At 44.1% G+C, this 6000-nt stretch overlaps 1 protein-coding gene across 1 annotated transcript in view; it reads left to right on the top strand.

The window, feature by feature from the left end:
- The first annotated feature begins 372 nt into the window (after positions 1-372).
- The window catches only part of PLXNB1 (plexin B1), a 344778-nt gene continuing 339150 nt past the window's right edge, over positions 373-6000 (top strand). The window contains exon 1 of the mRNA XM_077451813.1: positions 373-787. The gene's annotated coding sequence lies outside the window, so the exon portion shown is untranslated. The remainder of the gene's footprint in view (positions 788-6000) is intronic.

The following is a 6000-nucleotide window of genomic DNA, read 5'->3' as shown; positions in this document are numbered from 1 at the left end:
ATAAATGGATGGGGTGGGTGTGGGGTTGTGACTTTGGGGGTCTCTGTGCCCCCCTGGCATGTGACTGGGCAGAGTTCGGGCAGCAGGGTGTGCCGGGTCCTCACCATCCTGATTGCCGGGCTCTCTGGGCTCCCGGGATCAGAACATCGCGGACATGTTTGTAGCTGGAGGTGACACCGCGCACTGCCGCCGCTCTCACATTTTTCTGCCCATTGTGCTCCCAGCTACAGGGATCGGGGGGCGTGGCCATGCGAGGAACAGTGGGCATATGGGCGCGGCTATGCAAATATTGATCTGGTTTCCAGCCTGCTGCAGCGCTGGAGGGGGCGTGTGCACGGGGCGGGGCCGTGACTGCTGAGTTGGGGAAAGCGGAGAGGAGGCAGATTGAAATCTGGAGGGGGACGGAAGAGGAGCTGCCGAAGGAGATCGGGCGATGCAGGAGGGATGCTGAGGGCGGCATGAGACAAGTGGCATCTAGTAAACCTCAGGAGATCACAGCACAGAGGGGGCATGGGGCAATAGTGAGCAAATCCCAGAGAGGTGACACATCCCTTTAAGTGATTGCTGGGGACCCCCCAATGACTGCCTGCAGTATGAGACATGAGACATGATGACCCCACTCTGAGACAAGGAGGACCTACAGCTGGTCACAAAGGAACAATCCAGAACAGACCTGGGCTGCTGACTACATGGTGCTGCTGGCTGAGTGGTAGGTGGCACTAGGGCAGTGCCAGGCTCCCCTCTGTGGATTACTACTAGACATCTGGGAAGCAGAGCTTGCACTCAGGTAAGGTGGATGGGCTGCCAGTGCAGGGTGGGATCTGTCACACACAGCTGCTGATCAGTGTTGATTTCTCTATGTTGGAGCTGCAGAGGGTCAGAGCTGAACACTTGTGCTGGGGATTTGTGTTCTCTGTCATTATTGATACATACCACAAGTGGACTGGTGTTCTGCCCCCTGATTGGGGGAACTAAACTTTACTCTGCAGAATGGTGGCAGCAGTGTGCAAAGGGCATGGCGGAGGCTTGTCTTCCAGTGGTTTGGGAAATGTATCCCTGTAGGGGGCTCAGGCTTTCATTTTTATAAGGCTGCAGAGTGAGAGTAAGTTCTTCTACATGCTAGTAGAAGTTATTGCAATTATCATTTTTCAATAGCTTTTTTATTAAAGGTTTTACATGAAAATATTGCATGATCTGAAGGAAAATCTACAGGTCTGTGGTCCTATAATGCAGAACTATGGGTCTTTGGTCCTGTGGTGGGGAACTATGGGTCTGTGGTCCTGTGGTGGGGAACTATGGGTCTGTGGTCCTGTTGTATGTGGGGAACTATGGATCATTGGTCCTGTGATGTTAAACTATGCGCCTGTGGTCTTATTGTGGGTAACTATGAGTCTGTGGTCCTGTTGTAGGGAACTATGGATCTTTGATCCTGTGATGAGGAACTATGGGTCTGTGGTCTTATTGTGGGGAACTATTGGTCTGTGGTCCTGTTGTATGTAGGGAACTATGGATCTTTGGTCTTGTGATGGGAAACTATGGGTCTGTGATGGGGAACTATGGGTCTGTGGTCCTGTTGTATTGTCTTATTGTGAGGAACTATGGGTCTGTGGTCCTGTTGTAGGAAACTATGGATCTTTGGTCCTGTGATGGGGAACGATGGGTCTGTGGTCTTGTGAAGGGAAACTATGGGTCTGTGATGGGGAACTATGGATCTTTGGTCTTGTGATGGGAAACTATGGGTCTGTGGTCCTGTTGTATTGTCTTATTGTGGGGAACTATGGGTCTGTGGTCCTGTTGTAGGGAACTATGGATCTATGGTCCTGTGATGGGCAACTATGGGTCTGTGGTCTTATTGTGGGGAACTATGGGTCTGTGGTTTTGTTGTAGGGAACTATGGATCTTTGGTCCTGTGGTGGGAACTATGGGTCAGTGGTCTTATTGTGGGAAACTATGGGTCTGTGGTACTGTTGTAGGAAACTATGGATCTTTGGTCCTGTGATGGGGAACTATGGGTCTGTGGTCTTATTGTGGGAAACTGTGGGTATATGGTCTTATTGTGGGGAACTATGGGTCTGTGGTCCTGTTGTAGGGAACTATGCGACTGTGGTCCCTTGATGGGGAACTATGGGTCTGTGGTCCTGTTGTAGGGAAATATGGATCTTTGGTCCTGTGATGGGGAACTATGGGTCTGTGGTCCTGTTGTAGGGAACTATTGATCTTTGGTCCTGTTATGGGGAACTATGGGTCTGTAGTCCTGTTGTAGGGAACTATGGGTTTTTGAACCTGTGATGGAGAACTATGGGTCTGCGGTCCTATTATGGGGAACTGTAGGTCTGTGGTCCTGTTATAGGGAACTATGTGACGGGGTACCATGATGGGGAACTATGGGTCTGTGGTCCTGTTATAGGGAACTATGTGTTGGTGGTTATGTGACCCCATGATGAAGAGTATATAAGTTTGTGGTCTTATGATGGAGAGGCTATGGGTCTATGGTCCTATTGTGGGGAAATATGTGACTGTGCTCCTGTAAAAGGAAACTATGGGTCTATGGTCCTGTGATGGAGAGGCTGTAGTTCTCTGGTCCTGTTGAGGAGAACTTTAGGTCAGTGGTTCTGTGATGGAGTGGTTATGGGTCTATGGTCCTATTGTAGGTAACTATGGGAATGTATTGTTATGTTGGAGACCCAATGGGTTCTGTGGTCTAATTGTGGAGTACTATGGGTCTGTTGTCTTATAATGAAGAGGCAATGGGTATGGGTTTACATTATAGGAAAACTATAGGTATATGAAGCTGTGATTGGAGATCTATGGGTCTGTGGTACTACGATAGGGAATATATGGGTCTTTAATCCTTTGACCGAAACCCTAATGGTTTGTAGCCCTATGATGGGGAACTATGGCTCTATTGTCCCGTAATTGGGAATAAAGTATGTAATCCTGTGAGGTGAAGCCTTTCAGTCTGTGATTTAAATAAAAGTGGAATCTATGGATCTGTGGTCCTATGATGCAGAATCTATTGGTATGTGGTACTGTAATGAAGAATCTGTGGGTCTGTAGACTTGTGATGGGGAATCTATGGATCTGTGATCCAGTAATGTGGAACCTATTGGTTCTTGGTCCTATATTAATGTAACCTTGGGTTGCAGTCCAGTAATGATTCTGTGTTCTTAGAGTGTGGGAACCTATGGATCTCTAGTCATGCAGTGGGGAATCTATGAGTCTTTGGCCCTATGATGGGTAGTGTAAGATTCTGTGGTCCTCTAATAGAGATACTATTTGCCTGTGGTCCTGTGATAGGGAATTTATGGGTCTGTTGTCCTATGATGGGAAATCTATGGGTGTGTGGTCTTATAATGGGAAATCCATGGGTCAGAAGACCTGCTATTAGAAATCTATTGACCTGAGGTACTGTAACTGTCAACCTTTAGGTCTGTGGTCCTGTAATGATGGAAACCAAAGCTCTGGGGAGTCTGTGGATATATTGTCTTACAACAGGGACTTTATGGGTCTCAGATCCTGTGACAAGGCATTTATAGGTCTGTGTTCTTATAATGGTGGAATCTATGAGTCTATGGTCCTATGATGGGGAGCCTATGAGTCTGTGTTCTTATAATGAGTATCCATGGGTCTGTGTCTTATTACTGGAAATCTATGGGTGTTGGTACTATAATAGGAGATCTATAGGTCTTCGGTCTTATAATGGAGTAACCATAGGTTTGTAGTTTTATAATGGGGAACTTGTGGATCTGTGGTCCTATAATGGAGAAACGATTGGTCTCTGGTTATACTGTGGAGGATCTATGGGTCTGTGGGGCTCTAAATTGCATTGCAAGTGATTGGTTGATGTTTCTCAGAAATGACTAGGCAACTATGTAATTAAAGCCAACACTATTATTTTAATGCATTCCCATCCAGTAATGCACTTGGGTATAATATAGATGTTTAAAACTTCCGTCAAGTTTCACTTAAATACAGTACTGATGAGTTGTACAACCAATTTCCACAGTTATTAAATATACAAATCCTGCTTACTATCTGACACTCTCATTTCTTTAATTGCTGGATTCCAGGTTCCCTTGAGCTGTGCAGTAAATTGTACAATACATTTGGATATTGAAGGGATTTTTGCTCTTTATTTTCACGGCATATCCAGTTGTGTCGGCATGTGATTGGTTAATTGTGTGTGTTTTTAACAACCCATTATACACTATTTGCAGGCATCGCTGAACCATTAGTGTCCCCTGTGGCTGTTGTGTATTATTAGGGTGAAAACAGTTCCATAATTTGCAGTTTTCAGAATATGTCCCACCGGGGAGTAAGAATTGGATTAGAAGTCATTTTATATACAGAAGCAAACAGATCATTTAACTACCAACAGAATCCAAGCTGTTATGATGGATAATGTTACAATGTGAAATTAAGATTGTCAGTCTTTGTTTCAACTTGCTGATCCTCGTTGAGTTAACAAATGTATGTGCATTGCAAACTGCACAAAACAAGATTTGCAAAGATCATGTATAACAATCAAAAGGAACCAGTTAGAATCCTTCTTCCATAAAGTTGGCTGCCAAGCAGTCGCCAAAGGCTAGTTTGTGATTGGTTGATGACCTTGGTTAGCTTATGGTGTTTGACTGCCACTTGCAGGTTTTTTATGCATAATTAAAATCAACAATGGTACGTATGGGACTCCTAGAACCGCTTGGTGTACATTATGCCCAGATGGGCCATTTGGGGGCGATAAGGTCGCTAGAGGTTAAAGCTATTTTTTTTATATATATATATGTAATAAAATATGGATGAATGTTTCAAATTTTTTCCTCTGTTTTATTGCATGTCATGACCCGGTATCATTTGGTTTGATCTAATGACAGCAGGCTTGTAATTTACAGCATCACATTGTTCTTTAAATCTTTAAAAAATTGCAATCAACTTGTTAATGTATCATAAATCTCTTCTAACACTTCCCTATTTCTGCTGTTGAGGCTGATTTGAGCATCACTGGTGAGAATCGGATGTACAATATGTAAAGCACTGCATAAAATTTTCGGCGCTATACAAAATTCCTGTAATAAATAAGAAAAAAATGATCAGATAATTTAACATGCCCCAAACACCTGATAACGAGCACATGGTCACCTAGAAAGTGTTTTATGTTGGAATATTTTTATCACTAATAAATTGAATTTTCCTATAAGCAAAGAGAATATGTCCTTCACTTCACTTTGCGAGTGCTGAATGTGAAGGCAGGATCAAACGTTTCTGCTGCCAGCTGGCAACCGTTTCAAGAATGGACATTTTTTAGAAGCCCCCCCTATGTGAGATCTACTCACGGATAGCTGCCTTTTGATTATACGGATCTCCAAACCTTCAACTTAAATCAGGTACATGCATTCCAGGTGCATCAAAACAAAAGGTGTGCAATGTCCTTCAGTTCATTTTCATTAGAAAAGACCCACAGCTTGCATAGAAACTCCTGTCCCCTGTCAGCATGCTGTAGAGAAGGACATTTGCTTTCTGTGTGGAAGCAGTGGTCTCTCTGCCACGCTCCCTGCGGAGCCAAAGCCAGAGCTCTGCATTCAGCAAAACTCATGGTGCTCCCTGTTCATTGGAGAGCTTTAGCTTTGGCTTGGTGGGGGGCATGTTAGACCTCTTCTTGGAGACCACTGTTTCAACACTGAGAATGAGGGTCCTTCTCTACAGCATGCTGGCAGGGGACAGCTTTTTTTACTACTTTTCTTTATATATATATAAAAAAAAAAAAAGAAGTAGTGCCAAATAGGTAAGTGTTTTCCAGATTCATTAAAAAATAACTTTTTGTTTGATACATTTGGAAAATATTTACCTATTTGGTGAGAGATCTTCCTGTCCTTCATTGTCAGCATAGGGAGAGCATGCAAACTCCATGCATGTCCTGGTTGGGGTTCGAACCAATGACTCTAGGACTGCATTTCCAAGCACAAAGCCACTGTGCTGCCAATTGTACTTTTAGGTCTGAACGAC

Source organism: Lithobates pipiens, unplaced genomic scaffold (assembly GCF_037356315.1).
Source record: "Lithobates pipiens isolate NorthernLeopardFrog02 unplaced genomic scaffold, aLitPip1_a1.2 Scaffold_23, whole genome shotgun sequence".
In the NCBI taxonomy this organism is placed as follows: Eukaryota; Metazoa; Chordata; class Amphibia; order Anura; family Ranidae; genus Lithobates; species Lithobates pipiens.
This window is presented reverse-complemented; position numbering and strand designations above follow the sequence as displayed.